This window comes from Drosophila takahashii, chromosome X (genome assembly GCF_030179915.1).
Source record: "Drosophila takahashii strain IR98-3 E-12201 chromosome X, DtakHiC1v2, whole genome shotgun sequence".
Lineage (NCBI taxonomy): Eukaryota > Metazoa > Arthropoda > Insecta > Diptera > Drosophilidae > Drosophila > Drosophila takahashii.
The window spans coordinates 2,220,202-2,239,167 of NC_091683.1; the positions used below are offsets into that span (position 1 = coordinate 2,220,202).

The 18,966-nt window shown below is 38.9% G+C and overlaps 1 protein-coding gene across 3 annotated transcripts in view; it reads left to right on the forward strand.

Moving 5' to 3' along the window:
* Positions 1-18,966, forward strand: part of disco-r (disco-related basonuclin zinc finger protein) — a 78,706-nt gene that overhangs the window by 40,039 nt on the left and 19,701 nt on the right. Inside the window, exons 1-2 of one of the 3 annotated variants that reach the window (XM_017143112.3) lie at positions 6,561-6,819; positions 8,302-8,631. The exons of 1 other annotated variant lie outside the window; for it this stretch is intronic. The gene's annotated coding sequence lies outside the window, so the exon portion shown is untranslated. Of the gene's footprint in view, positions 1-6,560; positions 6,820-8,301; positions 8,632-18,966 lie in introns of those variants that run through there. One more of the 3 variants, XM_070218546.1, reaches the window with a different exon arrangement.

Consider the following 18,966-nt stretch of genomic DNA (forward strand, 5'->3'; position numbering starts at 1 on the left):
TGGGCCTGAGAAATAAGACTACGAACTCTAAACTACGAACTCTAAACTGGGAGACTCTGTGCTAAGCGAAACGAAATAGAAAGGCGTATATTGTTCAAGTTCGGACGATTTTCAACAGCGTTAATTTTTGACATGAAGATAAATGTGTGTGCTGGCTGCCGCTGCCGCTTGTGGCTCCCCGCCCCTTTGCTTTGGTCGTTCTAATGTGGGGGTACCACTATACCATATATACCATATACCATACCATACTATATCATACTATACCACGTAGACCTCCCCCGTTTCCCAACTGATCTTAACCGATCCCAACCGATCGAGAGCTCTGCTGGGTGAATGTGGCCACGGCGAATGATCAAAGAAACCGAAATCCAAGTCAAGAGGCACACGGCGAGCGGAGATCGAAAGAGAATTGACCGCAATTATGCGATAAAGATAAAACAATGTGGTGTCATCTTTATGGTTCTTTTTCCTCGGACCTTACGATTCCCGAATCGGGAGATGTGCGGGAGTGAGAGCGGGATGGCGTTCAGGTGATAATCTATAATTGCCCTTGCTACAACAATTGTTCCTTTAATTCCACCGCCGGCGACGACAACGAAAATATAAGAAAAAAAAAAAAAAAAAACAGAAAAACAAAAAGACAATCTGTCCTACTGTCGCGGCAGGAAGGCTGGAAGGATGGGTTTTTGAGGGTTCGTTATAAAGGATCCATAATACACGAATACAGAATACAGAACCCAGTTCCCAACACAGACATTTGGTAACACGTGAAACGAATGCGTTGACAGCTTGAGAGTGTCTCCGTGTTGCGTGTGTTGTCTCTTCTCTTTCTCTTTTTATTTTTATTTCTGTGTTTGTGCCTGCGGTGGAAAAGTGATTAGGGATCAAAATATCGTTTATAACTCATAATGACCATGACAAATATTGCATTCATTGAGCTTCGCTTTAGAAGCCTGGCTTGCGGATCCCTTTCAGTGATGCCAACTTGGCTATTTTATGGTCCCCCAAATGTCATGAAAATCGAGATACAAGTTTATAATGTTTTATGAATTTTAGTAAAATCTTTGCAGTGTTTGTTTTTTTAAAAGTTGATTATAAATTTAAATTTTAAGTCTCTTAAAAATTTTATTATAATCCTATAAGCGAGTTTTAAATTAAATCTAACAATATTTATTGTTAACTTTGAAAATTAGATTTCATTTTTCTTTTAATGTTTTTGGTTCCTACTTTTGGAAACAAAAACGTATAATGCATCATTCCTGAGCATTTCTGAGGATTTTGCTATTGATTTGGCTATTGATTTGGCTATTTCTTCGCTACTTTTTGGCTACACTTTTTCTTTGTAATTATGGTGGCCAGCTCTGTTTAGCTGTGTGCGGTCAGCAGTTGTGGTTGGGCAAGGGCAAGTCTGGTAAGTCCGATGGTAAGTCAGCCCAACTGACCCTCAAGGACCGAGAAATTGAGGAAAGTAGATGTGGAAAGTGTCTGCACATGGACATATGCCCATATGGCACAGATCGCGATCGAGGGTTAAAACTCGTAGTGGTAGTAATAGCGTCATGTGATGTGACACACCCGAACCGCTAATGAAGGTTCGGTTAGGGGGTTCGGTTCGGTTGAGATCCAAGGACAAACGGAACGGCAAACCGTAAAGTCGCGACTAATGGGTAATCGTTTAATCGCTTATCAAAATTGCGCCCATCGCCTTGACTATATCGGTTCCACATTAAGCACAATTAGAGTGGCCGCCGTGCCGTCAATTAATTTATCTTCTGTTAATTATACATGTTATTTGTTAGCCATAAGGAGGGTATATTGCATTGGTGATCACTGATCAGAATCAACCGACGAGTGTGGATGTCTTGTCTTTGGAACAACAAGAGCTGGATTATTTCCACTGAACATGCAAGGTCTCTCAACCTAACCACATTTTTATTGATAGGAAGTTCCACTGTGCAATTCAGAACGAAAGTGCGTTCAGTGTTAACTGAAGAATTCCCAATCAACATTCTCGTAAATTTGCCAATTGCCGACATACTTAAAGAGATAGGAACCCAAACTCGACTCAAATGCAATTACAATGGAGCGAAATGGAAATGGAAAAGTGATTGAAAAGGGGAGGTATATAAAATATATGTAAAAAAAAGAGCTGGGCTCAAATGAGACGACGACGGGAAAGGCAACATTTTGTGTGATTTATTTGTATTTATGTTCCGATTTTTAGCGTTGTCACCTCGGTGAATTGCGCACTTGACTGTCGACTGTCGCTGACCTGAGAAAAGAGATGGGTAAAGTGGGTAAAAAAAAATGGGTAAGGTAAAGAGCTTAAAGGACACACATCTAAAATAAAAGGATGCGCCACCAAGGCTGGCAAAACAATGAGATTGCCGAATTTCAGAGAATGCCCTTCGTTCGTAAACGTTTTACGCTCTAATCCCCCATTGTGTGAGGGTTTTTTTTTCGTTTTGTAGAGAACCTGCTGCTGGATGACACCCCTGATTCCAAAACTAATTCTGATCCCGGTCTCTAAAATGACAGCTAGGTGCGGGATTTTTGTCATTTGTCGCCCTGTTGGCCCTAAGTCAATCCTCCTCGGCCACTTGACTTTTCTACTCTCTTTCTGTTCTTCACACATCAGATCCCTATCCCTATACCATACCATCCTATCCTATACACACTTTGGGCCCAGTTTATTGGGATACACAGAGGTCCCAGGTTGCAGGTTCCAGGTTCCAGGCGCAGATGCAGATGCAATCGAAGCTGGTCCAGACGGAAATTCGAATCGCCGCGGGTCATCAGCTGCATGGAGAGGAACCTCCAGTCGAAAGTCCAAGTCCGCGTCCAAGTACCAACCTGATCCTCCCCCAAGAAGCGATCCCATCCGAACTGAAACCAAACCGAACCCTCTCCCTCGCGATGAATTCGCCGATAAAGGCATTCGAAGTTGCTGTGGATCGATTGGGCCCTAAGTAGCTTGCACCTGGCCAAGTTCCCCTCCTTTTAAACCAAGTATAACCACCCACCGTAGTTGGTATAGTGGGATCCCGAAGCTCATAAGCAGTTAAGCACAACCCGATTCAAATGTTTCATATTCCATATCTGTTTAGGAAACTAATTCTTTGTTTTCATAGATAATTCAAACATGCATATAAAAATATATGTCTTTCTTGTTATTATAAGTTGGTATTTCATCATATCCCTTTTTTTTCCTATTCCTATAAATCTTAGTTCTTAAGATAAAGGAAAAGACATTTTTTTGGGTTTTCAAAGAAATTTTCTAAAAATAAATATCAGTATTACGAAAAAAACTAAAAAAAATACAGGCACAGATCAATCCTTAGAAGCATTACGTTAATGTCCCACCTCTTTCAGTTATTCAGTCGCCATGTAAAATCTCCATTAACACACCGGTGTGCAGCACATCTGCTAAAACCCCAGCTAAATCCCAGCTTGGGGCCCCAACTAAGTCATTGCCGATCGTGAGAACTTGGCTTAATTGATTTCCACAGGCTTGGCATCATCAGTGGAATCGGAATCCGAAACCACCGAGTATTGAGTATTGAGTAGTGAGTGGTGTGGTGAGTGCCACATATGGGGCAGCTTTGGATTGCAGAAGTTCAAATGGCACGCATGACCGTCACAAATTCAAAGTAATCTCCGCTCAGATTTTTTCACAATGCAAATGGGAATTTAAGAAAATTCTATATACTACAAGAAATTTAAGTTGCTTGAAATAAACTATTTTCAAACAGGTAATAAAATTAACTAAAACTGTAAAAAATAATATGGGGCCAAACCATCCTAAAAAAAAATCGTAGCTTTTTCTATTACTTACACTTTTTATCAAGTATAAAAATGTATTTTTTCAAGTGCTTTAAGAACTTTTTGGAGGCTCTGTGTATATACTTGTATCTGTGTTATCTGCAGGAAAGAAAAGACCTACGTTTTTGGCCCGCGGCATGTTCATGCTATTTTTTATTATTCGTCCTCCCTAAGTGATCGATCGAAATTAAATAAGAAGGCAGGAGGAAAATGCCCAGTCGCTGTGTGTGTGGATCTGGTCCCACAAAAAAGTGTCTGTGGACCTGAAAGAGCGATGGTTAATGTGCGTTTAGATACCAAGACATGTAATTTCCCAGCTTTTGCTTTTGCCTGGGCCTCTCAGCCCTTTCGATCTGACCAAAGTGGAGGAGCACATTTCTGGCCCTGCTAGACACTTGTCAATAGGACCGTGGATTATCTCTATCTCAACCATCGACAGTTGGCGATTTAGCCCAGGAACCTCAGTCGACCTAAGTACATTCAGAAAAATATTTTTAGGAAAAATTACCAAAATAGATATTTGAAACAAGAATAAATCCAAAAAATTTTATTTTCAAATAAAGTAAATTTACAAAATAAAAGAAATTTCTTAAATTTAATTTTGTTGGTTTGACTTAAACAGGATCTACTGTATTTTGAAAATTCCCAAAATATTTTGGTAAGCCATGACCTTGGTTACCTGAGATTAGCATTTAGTGATTACGATGGACCCATTTGGATACTCTACCCTCTGGGCTGTAAGAAGTACCCTACGAAACGGGGTTGGGGGTGGTGCGCACTGCTTAGCCGACGGCGAAAGGCGAAAGATACCCCTGTGGGACAGAGACAGAGAGAGCAATAGACTTTCTCTCTTTGCCATGCGCAGCCATCCATTCCGCATTCGACCAATAAAGCGGGGAGTAGGTGCACCTGAGAGAGAGTGAGAGAGAATGAGAGAGAGAAGGCGAGAGAGAGAGAGGGAGGAAGAGAGAGGGAAGGTCCTGGCGACACATTTTCATGTGTCACACGGAGTCCTGTGGACCAACTCTCCCTCCCTAAAATCCCCTCCTCTCCTCTCTCCAATCTTCTCTTTGAGATCATCGCACTCTTTCGGACTTTGGATTGGGTGCTTGTACGGGGGAAAGGGAGAGCTCTATGGACGTGGGGCAGGTCCTTTTTGGTTAAGGATTTGACCAACCCCCCCCCCCTGCAGCCCCCTTTCCCCATATATATGTACATCTTGTGGGCACAACTCCATGTGCAACTTCTACATGGCGTAGTATTTACTTTCGCATCCAATAAACAAAATGTGTCTACAAATCCAAGAACATTTATATACAGATATATACATACGCGATATACATATATAGGGAGATATAAATTTATCCCATTTGTATGCAATTGACATTTGGTTTCTGCATCCCAAATTCCCCGGGCTTTGGGACTCTCGACGATTGCAGTTGAAAAACGGTATTCATAGCCCCACATAAAACGATATTGTTGAGTAATTTTGCTTTGGATATTCATGGCGCCCTTTAAGAATCATGCATTTCAATTGCCAGCAAACTTAATATTCATGCTCATCCAGATATTCTGATTATTTTGCGATTCCACTTTTAAGTAATCGAAATTGTAGTTACACATTTAAGTTATGAAACTGAAGTGCACTTACACAAAAATATTTAAAGAAGAATAAATTCCTCGTTTTCTACTCACAGATAAAGCCAATTTTTTCATGGTTCTTACAATATTATTCGAAAAATTCATTTATTTTGTGTTTTATGCGAAAAAATAACTTTTTTCAGCAAAAAAAAAAAAAGTTACTTAAAACTTCACTTTATATAATTTAAATAGCTCATTCATTGCAATAATATTGTCTCAATATCTGCACATTTGGGAACGATGATCTCGATGACTGGCATAATGATGACCCAAAGCTGCATTTCTAGAGCAGTTATCTTCACCAATTCTATCCAAAAGTTAAATGTGGCAGATCTCCAAAAGATTATTTTATTAAGCTATGGTACCCAAACTTTTATTAAAAAAAAACTTCCAACAAATGCTTAAAAATTCTACCTCATGGCGGAAATGGTTTGAGAGGCAAACAAAATTTTCGAAACTTTTGAAAATAATACGATGTGTAAAATATTATATAAAATACATTTTATAAATACAACTTTCAACCATAGTTAAAAGAAATGTTTTGTCTTTTTTTCATTGAACATTTTTGTTTTAATTTCAAACATTAAACTAACCTTACATGTTTTCCAAATTATAGCGCCCACTATAAAGGGTAAATATATATTTTGAATAAATTGCCAATTCGCATGGAAAAATACCAAGTGCCCATCAATAATTTCTATTGATAGATAATTATATCAAAAGAAAAAAAAGCAACTAAAATAACGATTTCGACCAGAAAGTCCAAGGACTCGCTCTTAGCGAGTAAAAGAGCGCTCTTTGCTCACTGAGTGCGCTCTTAAGAGTGGAGCACTGCTTTCGAACTGCTTGCTTTTTGGTCTCGCTCCGAGCGAGTGCGAGGGAGCTGGCAATACAAACCGAATGGACAGCGAGTGTGTGTGCGAGTGTCCAGAGAATCCGCATGTAAATAGAGGCGCGCTGCGTACGCCTGTGTGTGTGTGCGTGCTTTGTTTGGCTCCCAGACGTTCGTGTTGTTGTTTTTGTTTTTTTTTCTTTCTGGTTTTTTTTTCTTCTTTTTTTTCGGTGAGCGGAGCGCCAAGCGGCAAAAGCAAAAGCAGCAAAAGCGGCGGCTCCGTGATTTCAAACAGTGAAGTCGACTTGCCGCTGCCGCATCGCATCGCACCGCACAACACACCGCAAATCGGTAATCGAATCGGGAATCGACCAAACGGAGATCGAATCGGTTTCGAAAAAAAATTCTTCTTGAATATCGGGCATATAGCCAGCGGTTATAAAAATAAATATCGGAAAAATAAAAATTAAACCAACCGCAAAAAAAAAGAAAAAACGCCTTAGTGTTTTGCCGTCGCTAAAACCGTTAGTTTCCATACATTTTCAGTTTTGTATTTTTTTTTATTGTTACCATATTACTGTTTTTACTGTGCAAAAAAAAAGAGAAATAAGAAAAAAAAAACAACCTACAAAAAAAGAGAACTCAAATAAAAGGATTCAGATTCAAGTGAATTGGTATTGGTATTGGTGCTCCGCCCCTCTCGCAGGACATTTGTGTGGGTGTGAGAAAATAAAAAAAACAGGAGAAGGGTAGGGGAGGTGGGGCAGGATAACAGCGAATGTCCTGCTTCGTGTGCCTCCTATTTATTTACTTCTTCTTTTCCCTTCGGCTCTCTGACTCCTGCTCCTCCTTGCTTCCCTTTTTTGCATTCCAATCCCCGAGTCTCGCCATCTCACTCGCACTCGCTGCAAAGTGTCGCCCTCCCGACGTCGTCGTTTGTCGTCTGTCGTTTGTCGCTTGCCGTTTTGTCGCTTGTCGTTGCGTCTTTTGGATTGGCTTCCTTGCTTTTTCCTGTGCGTTTTGCGTTCGTTTTTTATCCACCCCCCCTGCCCCCTTGCCACACCCACCCACCCACGCCCACTTCTTGGATTGGATTACATAGCCCCAAAGCCGCCTCTCTTTTTTTTTTTTTTACTATATTCCCCCCTGTATTTTTGTGTCCCCAGCATCTCTGCCGGCAGCGCAGTCGACGTCGACGTCGACGTCGACATTTCGTTTTTTGTGACTCGTTTTTTGCCTGCGTGTGTGTGTTTGTGCGAGTGCGTAGCGTAAGTGTATGTGTGTGTGCTCGCTAATATTGTCGTCGAGTGTCATTGGTCGAAAGGCAAACGAATGGCAGGGGGGGGATACCGAGAGAGGGGGTCTTTTATTAGAACGAGAGAGAGAGAGTGTGTGGGGCGGAGGGAAGGGGGGCGAGTAGCCGAATGGGTTTTTGATTGTGTGTCGTGTGCGCGCGGGTGTCTCTGTGTGTGTGTGGGTGTCCCTCTATCTCTCTGTGTGTGGGTGTGCTGGTTTGTTTGTGTCGCAGCGAGTGCGAATACGAGTGCGAGCGAGATAGCCACACACACCGCACACTGCATGTGCATAGGGGGCGTGCGAGCGAGAGGGACGGGGCGTGCGAGAGGCGAGAACGAGAGTGCAAAGTGCATGGAAAAGTTTTTGGCCAGCGAAAAATGGCGACACATCGGGTCGCAAAGTCGCCAAATCGTCGTCGCAGCGACGACGCCAACGACGACGTCCAAAAAGCAGCGCCAATTTTCGCGTCGTTGTCGCCCGATTTTATAACCGTTTTCAAAAGCGGCGGCACTGCGACCTCCGCCTGTCGTCCGTCCTCTTCGCACGGCAAAAAGAAACGAGTGAAAGAGACAGATAGATAAAAAACAAGAACTTATCCTTAAAACTTAAACCTTAAACCCTTTATTTAAAAAAAAGAAGCCATTACCAATACCAAAACTCAGTGCCGGTTATTAAATAATATCAAATACCAACTGTCCACTTTATTTTAGCCAATTTCAATATGAACAAAACAATATAAAAGAAATTAATAAATAAAAATTCAAAATTTATAAATAAAAACTAAAAATAAAAAAAAATTATCAACAAAAATAAAAAAGAACGAGCCAAACAAACAAAAAATTCTCGTGCACACGCACGTGGGTTGTTGCATGTGTGTGCGTGTGTGCTATGTGCTAGTGTGTGTGTGTGTGAGCAACTAAAACAGCATCTACCAAATGCACTAAAGCAACTGCATCAACAACAACAGCAACCAAAACACCAACAACAACGCACCGACAACAACAACGCACACCAACGCAAAAGAAAATAATAATATAAAGGTGAGATAAGCTAAGGAAAATACGGGAAAACCCCAAAAAACTGTCTCTAACCTTTATCCTCTCGCAAAAATCTTACATTTAAAATCGAGGGATTCGAAAGATATCGTTTTGTTTCCGTGAAATTACTTATAGAATCGATCTATTGGATATAAAAAATACAAATTCTTTTAATATTCCTTTGATATTCCTTTTATTTAATGGTGATTGATGCAAGTTTAAGGGTAGGGCCTACATCTCGTATACGTAACTTGTTAAAAACCAATTTACAATAGGGCAATTAAATCACTCATAATTATGGTTTTTGATTGTAGGCTCAATAAGTTCTGATTAAAAACTGTTTTCCATAAACCAAAAGGATATTGGATCAAATCTTATAGGTGACTTTTTATGGCCAAAAAAAAAAGTTTTTTCCCCATATAGACGTTGATAGTTAGAATAAATAAAACTAAAACTTGTAAACGATATTCTCAATATCCTCTTATTTTGTAATGATTTTAATGTGGTTTTTAACTAATGAGGCTTCCAAACAACTTGCACTTTCATCTATATTATGATCATACAGACATATGCACATGCACATTCGTATGTACCGGTTCCGTGTTTCCTGTCAACTTGTCAGTATCTTTATTTTGATCAAGTGCGGTTTAATTAGCCTATTTGTAAGTAAGACTGCATTTGTTGTTGCCGGTAAACCTGATTATCAGGATCTTCAGTGTATGGCATAATGTAAACAATTTAGCATAGTGTTTACATAATTCATTTCTTGTTGTGTGATTTAATAGAGAATGACATTTTAAATAAAAGACAAGAATGGTTTTTTGTAAATGTAACTATAACTATCACCATTAATTTCTAATAACAAATTTTCTTGATTAGTTTTAGTTGCGTGGGATCCTCAAAAATAAATTATTTAATTTGATTTTTATATGTTTTTTGGTATTAAGAAAAAAGTGAAGGGATCTTCACATTCTTAAGCACTAACTAAACTAAAAATATTCCTTTCTCTTTATATTCTCAAAAGCATAGCTAAAACAGAAATCAAATTCTTTAAATGGCGATGAACGAGAATTTCCCCTTAGTTTAGCCTCATGCGCCCATCTTTTCTAGTTTCCTAGTGCTTTTTTCAAAGCTCTTTTATTCAGCCTTGATTTTCCCTCAAACGAGCCGAGCACTTGCCACTTTTTTCCCATCCATAATAGCATATCTTCCATCTGGATTTTCTCATGAATTAAACAGGTCATTTTGGTTTTATTAATTCTCTTTTTTATTCAATCTCAAGGTCGGTTCCGCGCATACATATAGTAATAATTTGTGTGTGTTTGTGTATTTGGTGGAGGTTTTGCCTAAACATTGATTTCCTATTCGCAGAAGTGATGAACAATAAATGATATCTGGGGTTCGGTTCTTCCATTTGAAAAAACAAAAAATGACAAATGAAGACACAAGGAATTCAGAACGGTAGCAAGTGAATGAAAATGAGCTAGAGTTTGAATCAGTGTGAGTGGGAATAATATAATACCTGACAACAGAACAGTTCCGACATTTGCCTTTTGTCTTCTTGTTTATCTCAACCTTTGTCAAATATGGGTATACACGATATATATATACACATATATACGATATAGATATATACATATGACGAGTCACAGCGGAGGCCATAACTATATAGTCATATATAATCGGTTGTTCGTGAGCTGTAAACACAAGCATTGTAAATTTACACCATGCTTATAATTAGCAATAGAACGGCAGTTGACTTTTCCTTACTTTATTTACAACTTACGACTACGTAGAGGAGGGGAGGCCCGAAACCCCCTTCCACACATTTCGCATCTTTTCACTGCAACTGCAGTTGAGTAAGAAACATTTGGCCATTTCGTTTGAAATTTAAATTTAAATAAATAATTTGTAGGACTATTTTGTCCGATTATCACAATTTGTATTGAATTTGTGGTATGCAAACCAGAGTTTAAAATTTATCGACATTTTCGATATTTTGACATTATCGATTCAGTAACATCGATGTTTTGAAGGGAAAAAAACACAACTTAAGTATCGAGAAATAACAAACTATCGATATTTATTCAAGCTCTAATGCAAACCATAATACATAATTCAAATAGGTTGGAAAATACAATTTAAAATAAACAAGCCCTTTTGCAAGGATTAAATAACACTTCATTCTTTTGAAGGAAACCTTTGAAAGGCAACTCAATTTCTTTAAATTCCATTTTGCAAAATTTTAAACTTAATTCTTCGCATCGGTAGAATACTCTTCTTCCTAAGAGGTATCAATTTGAAACAATATTTTCCTCAAGTGTGCTTTATGGGAAAGGTGTCCACAGAGACAAAGACCAAATGACAGGCTGGAAATGTAGCCAACACCTGGAATCATCATGGTTGGCTGACGGCAAAGATTGTCGCTCAGGCGTCCACCACGTTGGGCGCCAGTTGAGAGTTAAGAGTGGAAAGTGGAGAGTGGAGAGCTGTGACGGCGGCCAATGCCTCAATGCCTCCAGCTCCGAAGGCCCCATCCAATCCGACCGCAAGGTAAACAGTGCTAAAGACCCTCCGACACTTGCCTACAGTGCAACAACCGAGTGTCAATAAGCTACACTTTCCATTCTTGGTTAACTTGAATATTTGAAAGCCAATTTCATTATATCACAAGCAAAATTAGCGGTAAAAAAAATTATTTACATTTTTACGACAAATAACATATTTTTTATTCTAACCGATGGATTATTTCGATCGCAAAATTTAGAATTGATCCAAATAATAATTGTTTCAACCAAAAAATCCAACCTCAAAAACCTCAACCTTCTCTTACTCACAGAAAATAATAAAAAGCAATAGATAAATAAGGATTTCAAGAACATATTTTCTCAAAATGCAATTATAAATGTTCTCAATTTATGTCATGGAAGATATTCTATTTCTTACTTATTTAACATTACAAATAGATATCCTAAAATATTATTTCTAAATTTATCCGCAATTAAATGGCTTTATTTTAAGTGTCGCTGTTATCAGTCAGTCGATCAGATCTTTAGTTGCTGTGTTTCCCCCACCATTACGATCTATTAATTAGCACATTAGAACCGACGTGAAGTCCAGTTAAAATCTAGCACAAAATGGCAAGTTAAGCCGATATATGTAGATCTGGCGATCTCAGTCACTTTACTCTACAGTGGAGTAATAATTTAGACCGATTTGCGCTGCCCTCCCTCTTGAAAAACACGATGTATGTATGCCCGCGGTGGCATAAAATAAGATTGCAAAGGCATCGGCAGCGGCAACAGCAAAAAAAAAACACGAATGTGCAGATGCAATAATGGAGGACATGGGACATTGTTCGCACATCCACATATCCATATATCCACCATCCATATCCCAGTCCGACCTCGTCATCGTAATTGTTGCTGCCCAGCGCCGGCTCGTATAATCCGCTGAATCCGTTGACCATCTCATCTCATCCCATTCCATCTTATTCCACCACCCCCGCCAGCCATGGCGTATAATTGCAGAGCAGCCACCGCCAAACGAACAGTGGTTCCGAGTCGGTATTTTACCAATCTGAGATCAATAAGTTACCATTCGGAAATATTATGCGGTGATAAAAAACATATTTAATAGGTTGTTATTTTAACCCACGGTTAAAAAAATCGTCACTACAAATTTGTTGTTAAATTAAATATAAGACAGACTTTTAGACCAAAAATATGGTAAACTATATTACTTTATTTTTATTTCCCATTTAAGATAGGAGATCGTAGTTTCATTGTAAATAAAAATATATTCACCAAAACTATCTTTAAAAAGGCTTCCAAGAATTGTCAATACACTCGTTGTTTATCACACCTTTTCAGAGCCGAAAAAACAGACCACTGTGATCCAATGGGCCGCCACCTCCGCTACCTCACAGCAAGCCACCAGATGTTCAATCTTCCGCTCGAAGTGCTCGATCGACTTGGCAACAGTTTTGGCCAGATCGTAATCGCTTTGGGTCTCGGTTCTCTTGGGTCTTCGGTCTTGGGTCTCTTGGGTCTCGGGATCTCTGGGATATCGTAGTATATACACATATATATATCTCGAACTCTCCTCCGCCAGGTCGAGTTCTCTTTTGGGGAACGGCGGCAAAAGGCGCAGATGAAGACGACAACTTGGAGCTTATGTGTCAGGTGCGCGTCGTGCCGCGAATGTAACAATTTATTGCACTCGCTTTTGCAGCAGTGTTTTCTTACTTTATTTTTGATATATATATGCCTATATATATTTTTGTTTTTTGGCTCCTTCTGGTGCTGCTGGGTACCAAATTGAATTTTCCACCATCCAAGTTGTTTTCGGCATCTTCTCTTGGTTGTTGTTTTCAGTTTTGTATTCGACCGTACGGCCACTTATTGTCCAATTTTCATTACCATAACGAACTCAGAAATAAGCCCGATTAAAGGGCATTGTTGGATTGCATTGCGGCGCCCAAAAGAACAAACCATATGTACATACATATACATATATAAACAAACATACGCGACGAAGTGGCAAAATATTTGTGTTATTACCGGAAGAATGCAGGAATGATGCGAAATCAGTCAGATTATGATTTATCCAACGGATGGAGACTTTTAAATGTCTGTTTCTTAGCTGGGAACAATATCTTAAATTTATTACTTTTGTAAACCAATTAAAAATCTTTTAAATAAAGATTAAGGAAAAAAATATGATGGATTTTCTTTACAAATATGCAAATCCTTTTGCAATCTACAGCACTCTATAAATATAATAGAAATAATAATATATAAAACTAATACGTTTTTATAGAAAATCCTATAAATGAAAAAAAACTTGATCATAATTTGCGGTCTAATCGATCTTTTTTTCTTATTTTCCTTTCCCGCTTTTCGATTAAGCCATTACACAGCCCAATGTGTATTAATAATGGTCGACCTTGCCGACTGACTGGCTGGTCAGAGATCTCAGATCTCAGAGATCTTTCACGGCCTCGAGAGATTGGCTTGCCACCACAGTGATCGAAACGCTTAGACAATGGAACATTTGGATTTTTCTGATTTTCGAAATGAAAGAAATATTTATACAAGTGGACATTGCGTCGTGTGCGTTTATAAATTCGTGACCGATTATTAGCATTTACATTTAGAGTTCTTTTTTGAATTAAAGAGTACTATATGGAGTACACACCTTATAGGGTAGGTGCGTTTTCTACACGAATACAATAAAAGCCCTTCTTTATAGGATCGGAAATATGCATACATACATTGCAACTAATCTATGCATGTACCGGTTGTATTTATTAGCCAGCAATTATATATACCTCTTTCGGTATTCGGTATTCAGCGAGGCATTCATGTCGGAAATGAGACTTTGGCGATTAGTTTCTGTACATGGAATTGACATCGAAATCAAGAAGAAGGCTTTGCTTTTCTTTGATTAAGATCCACATTGCATCGTGTTCTGCTGGCACCTTTGTTTCCTTTTCTTTTTGGCGAGACGAACGAAGGGGAACTGTTCGCAATTCAATTACCATCAGGTGGCTAGGTGGCTTGTCTGTCGTCTGGCATTGATATCGTCGCCATCTGAGCAGTGATCCAACAAAATACTTGGGAATATCTACACGACGGCCTTAACTTATCTCGCCAGGGCTTCTCTCTCCTCTATCTCTGCTCAGTCCCTCGTAAAAGTCAATCTATTTGTAGCAACTGAGTGGCGTGAGTGGCCAAAAAGCACACAAGTTGTCACTTTGTTAGGTATTCCGGATGGGAGTACATAAAAGCGGAACAAATCAGTATAATTATGCGTAAAAATATTAAATAATATAAAATAAATCAAATATTCTGACTAGCGAATTAATTATTACATATTTCTTGTATTTTTAGCGTTATAAAAAGAAAAAAAAAACATTTTTTTTATATATTAACTTTTTGATACAGAATCTAAATTTAAAAGGGGGGATTAACAATCCTAAACAACAAAAATCATTTTCAACAAAAATAAAAAGAATATATATTTGAAATATAAAATAATATCATAATATGCTCTTGCTGCCTTTTATAGATCTTGTAAATGCGGATCTATTTGTGTGGCGGGCGGTGTGCTTTTGTTTGTCGGCTGGCTGCTGCTTTGTCTCTATTCTGCCGAGTTGTTGTTGTGCTTTGTAGCTTTTGTGGGTTTTTCTCGACTGATGTCGGCTGCGTCTCGATCTTCTGTCGTCTTCACTTTGCCTGGGCACGAAAGATTAAATGTTTTTAATTTCGGCTAATTTGTGACATGCGCGACCTTAATGGCTTCTTTTCACATAGTAAACCTCGGCGGGCTGTGCTCGTCGTCGGCGTTTAATTGCTCTCAAAAAAATCATTGTCCCGCCGCCGCCGTCGCTTCCACTGTCTCCCATGTGCAACTGAAATTTCCAAACTCCAAGCTCCAAACTCTAAGCTCTAAACTCCAAACTCCACACAACTCGACGGCTCCACAGTTGACAATTCTCTGGGAAAATCTGGCTGCCGCGCAATGATTTAATCATGCATTTGAGAAGCTTGAGAAATTATGGTCTCAACTTGCAGCGCGTTTTTAATATGCTTTTATATTCAAATTAACACGCATGCCAAACAGTTTCCATGAACGCAAATGCCGTAAAAGTAAGCTTTTTTTCACACACACTCATCATATTGTTGGCCCTGATATTATTATTTAAATCGAATGAATTATCTGTGTAGTAACCTTTTTAGATCCATTTTAGTTTTTTTTTATTTAAACATCATATTTATAGAGAATTGTTTATTATTTAGGAACGAAATCAAGCATACCATAGGGTGCAGCTTCGTTACGATTCTTTATAATGTTTCATAATAATTTTCTGATAGGCTACTTTTTTGAACAAGATGATATCAGGCGCGTGTCCAAGTGTAAAAAGTGAAATGGTATTAAAAAAATATGCAACAACAACATGGTTCAGAAAACCGTCCTCATTCAAATCCTGGATCCGTCATCTAAAATTTTTTTTTATCGGTATTTGTCGGTTGTTACATTTTGATACCCATACAATTTTGTTTGCCGTGCATATGGCAAATCAAAGATAAGTTCGGAACTTCGGGAACAAAGTGGAGACTCTCGCTGTTAACGAGCCACACTGATGAATGCCATGGGCTGGCGGCCGGCATTCAAAGATTTTCGATTGCCCCGACCTTTTTCCTTTCCTCAAGTCGACGAAGTACTCCCTCGGGGCAAGGTCTGCACTGGGAGAAATTAGCGAAGGGGGAGGGAGGAGGGGCCATTAAGAAAGTGACTTAAGTATAGGCTTTCCGAAATATTAAGACGAGATAATCCCAAAAAGAAACAAAACAAAATGTCAGCCCATTGAAATATTGGCCCAATTGATTTTAATTACTTGTTATGACAAGTATGCTAAGCATGGGGATTTTTAAGTTTTAGTTTTTACACTTTTCTTATGTCTAATATTTTGAATTGTTTAACGAATATTAAATGGCCTTTGTTTTATTTATTATAGCCGTAGTAACTCAAGCAATACATCAGGTATCTACAGTGAAACAAATTCTTTTCAATCTTTTGTTGACAACTTTGGCTTAGTGAGAACCCAGTGACATTGGTTTAAAATGCAAGTACCAGAGCACAGTGGGGCAATATATAAAAATAAGTTATTGTGATAAGTAATATAAAGTCTTTGGATTTAAAGTGTACTCGTTTCCAGTTACTTTTTATTATTTTTTTGAAAGGCCTAAGCAAAATCTAGTTTTTGGTTTTGTAAAAAGAATTTCTAATCATTCGGATCCTAAAAAAAAAACTTTTTCACATAAAAATAGCCCGATATTGGGACTCCATTGATATCGAATTTTTTAGGCGAACGTAAAATACAATTTGTGGACATTTTGACCCCTACTATAGACATAGCTTTCCCCACTGTGCACACTCGTTCGCCTCCATTTATTGATGTGGACAATTTGTAATGGCATGCGATTTCCTGCCGACCTGCACAACCAGTCCACCACTCCGACGACGACTCGGCTTTCGAGGTCTGGACCCAGCCTGTAATTGAACTCACGCTGGCAGCTGTGAGCTAATGACAAGCCGAGTCCAAGCAAAGCGTATTAGCTGATCCCAACTTTGGCCCGTGATCCGCAGTGGGTTTTTTTGTATTTTTTGTTTTTTTTTTTGTTCCTTTTGCATCCCGATATTTTCCCCTTTTTTTTGTTCTGTATTGCCAATATATTCCAATCGATATTCTTCATCCCGTGGCGGGCACTTTGCGCCATTATCTTGTGGCAATTGGCACACCGCGTGGTACAAGAGATATGCGCTGATATGTTGATTAGGCAGGGTTTTCATTTCAATTCCGATTTCGTTTCGAAATTGGTATCGAAATAATAACACAGGTTCTTTACTTTCCATTTAAAAGACTTCACCAACTATATTATCCACTAATCTTCTTAACTGTCTTTCAATATTGTTTTTAAAATATCAATAAATTCAAAAATTCAATATCTTTTTAAAAAAAAACCAAAAATAAATTGGTATTTTCTTCCATTAAACCGCTTATTTTGCCCATTGTCCAGTGTCGCTTGAGAAGAAGAAGCGAGACAGCGACAGAAAAAGGGCCGATTTCTTAATTATACATATATAATATACGGCTGTCATAGGAACGATCGGACCATCCGAATGGGGGGCGTGGCCAGACTTTTAAACAAACTCAACGAACGACGCCATCACATGGACATAAAAAGCGGACACTTTAGCTGTTTTTATGCTGATCAAGAAGGTATATCTTTAAGGTATTCGATACGCAGGACTTAAAGACCTTTAACAAATGGTGTAGATATTAATCAGCTGGAAAATTTTGATCTTACACTCGAATTTAAAAATCTAACAGAAAGTTGAAGGTACATATTTAAGAAGTCATATCTTTTCTTCTCAACTGTCCAGACTTTTTTAAATAATTCCAATCAGTTGCTTGAATTTATAGGCAATTAGCCTTATTTAAAACATATAACATTCAACTATTGAAAAATATATTTAAAATTTATTATCCAATTGTAAGGATTGTAGTGCAGAATATAAACTAATTTTCAGCACCAAGAAGTGCGATTCGAGGCGGATTTCGCTGGCATTAGATTCAATGAGCATCAGTCATCAAGTTTAACAACTGCCAACTGAGTGCGAGTGCGGCAGTAACCAGTTAGCAAGGTACGGAGACGAAAAGAGGGGGCTAGGGGATAGTGGAGGAGGTGCATTCTTGACATCGGTCGGTGGATACTGTACGTTTTCGCACTGGCCGTTGTTTAATATTTACACCTCGAACGGGCAAATCCATCAAAATATAGTAACTCGTTATGTGCCAAAGAGACGGAGACGACGACGACGACGAAGACGATGGAACTGTGGGATTAGCGTTTCCCCGAGAAGAGGGCGTTACCTCCTGGTAACCAAAAGGGTCGCCGGAAGGAGAGGGCGGACACACTGGCAATGGCAATGGGAACATCTTCGGACCAAGTTCAGTTTCTGTTTGATTTTATTTAATGGCATGACAAGGTCAAGTCGCCACCACCACTTTGCCAGGCTACGCAGAATCATCTGCAAGAGGAGACGACCAACACACGAGGAGTTTCGGTGAAGGTGGATGTGGATGTGGATGTGGAAATGAAGGTGGAAGGTGGAGAGGAGGAGGTGCCTTCTTTGAGTGGAGTCGGCAGCTACCTGCCGACTAGCAATCGGTAAAGCGATGAACGCGCAAGTTGGGTCGGGCCATAAGTCACAAAGCAATTACAGTGAATTGCTTTTTACAGGCTCAACTCTCCTCCAACCAAGTCCAAGTCCGAGATCCCAGAGCTCTCTACTCCAGACTTTAGACTCCCAACTTCGTAACTTCCAACTTCCAACTCCCGACTGCCGGAGCTACAGAGCTCCAGCTCCAGCCATCTTAAATAAATGGAGGAGCAATAGAGCAGAGCCCAGCGGCATGGACGGCAAAAATGGTCAGTCGAATGTGGAGGAGCGGGTGGAGTACACTAAACAAAAGAAATTAGAGTTTAAATCTTGTACAGTAAATATTTTTCAATACGATATTAGAATTTGATAGGTTTTAAGTGGCCAAAAACGATTAAACAAAAAAAACATTTTAGAAATCTTTGTTTGCATTTTTCTTTTCAATATAAAGACAAGTTGACAATATTTATTTTAGTCATCGTAGACATTTTATTTATATTTTTTTTATTATTTATTTATTTTTTTTTTTCTGTGTCTTCCCACACTATTTATTCTGGTCAAAACTTTGGCAATAGACTTCGTTCTATTACAGGTATTATTAATTAT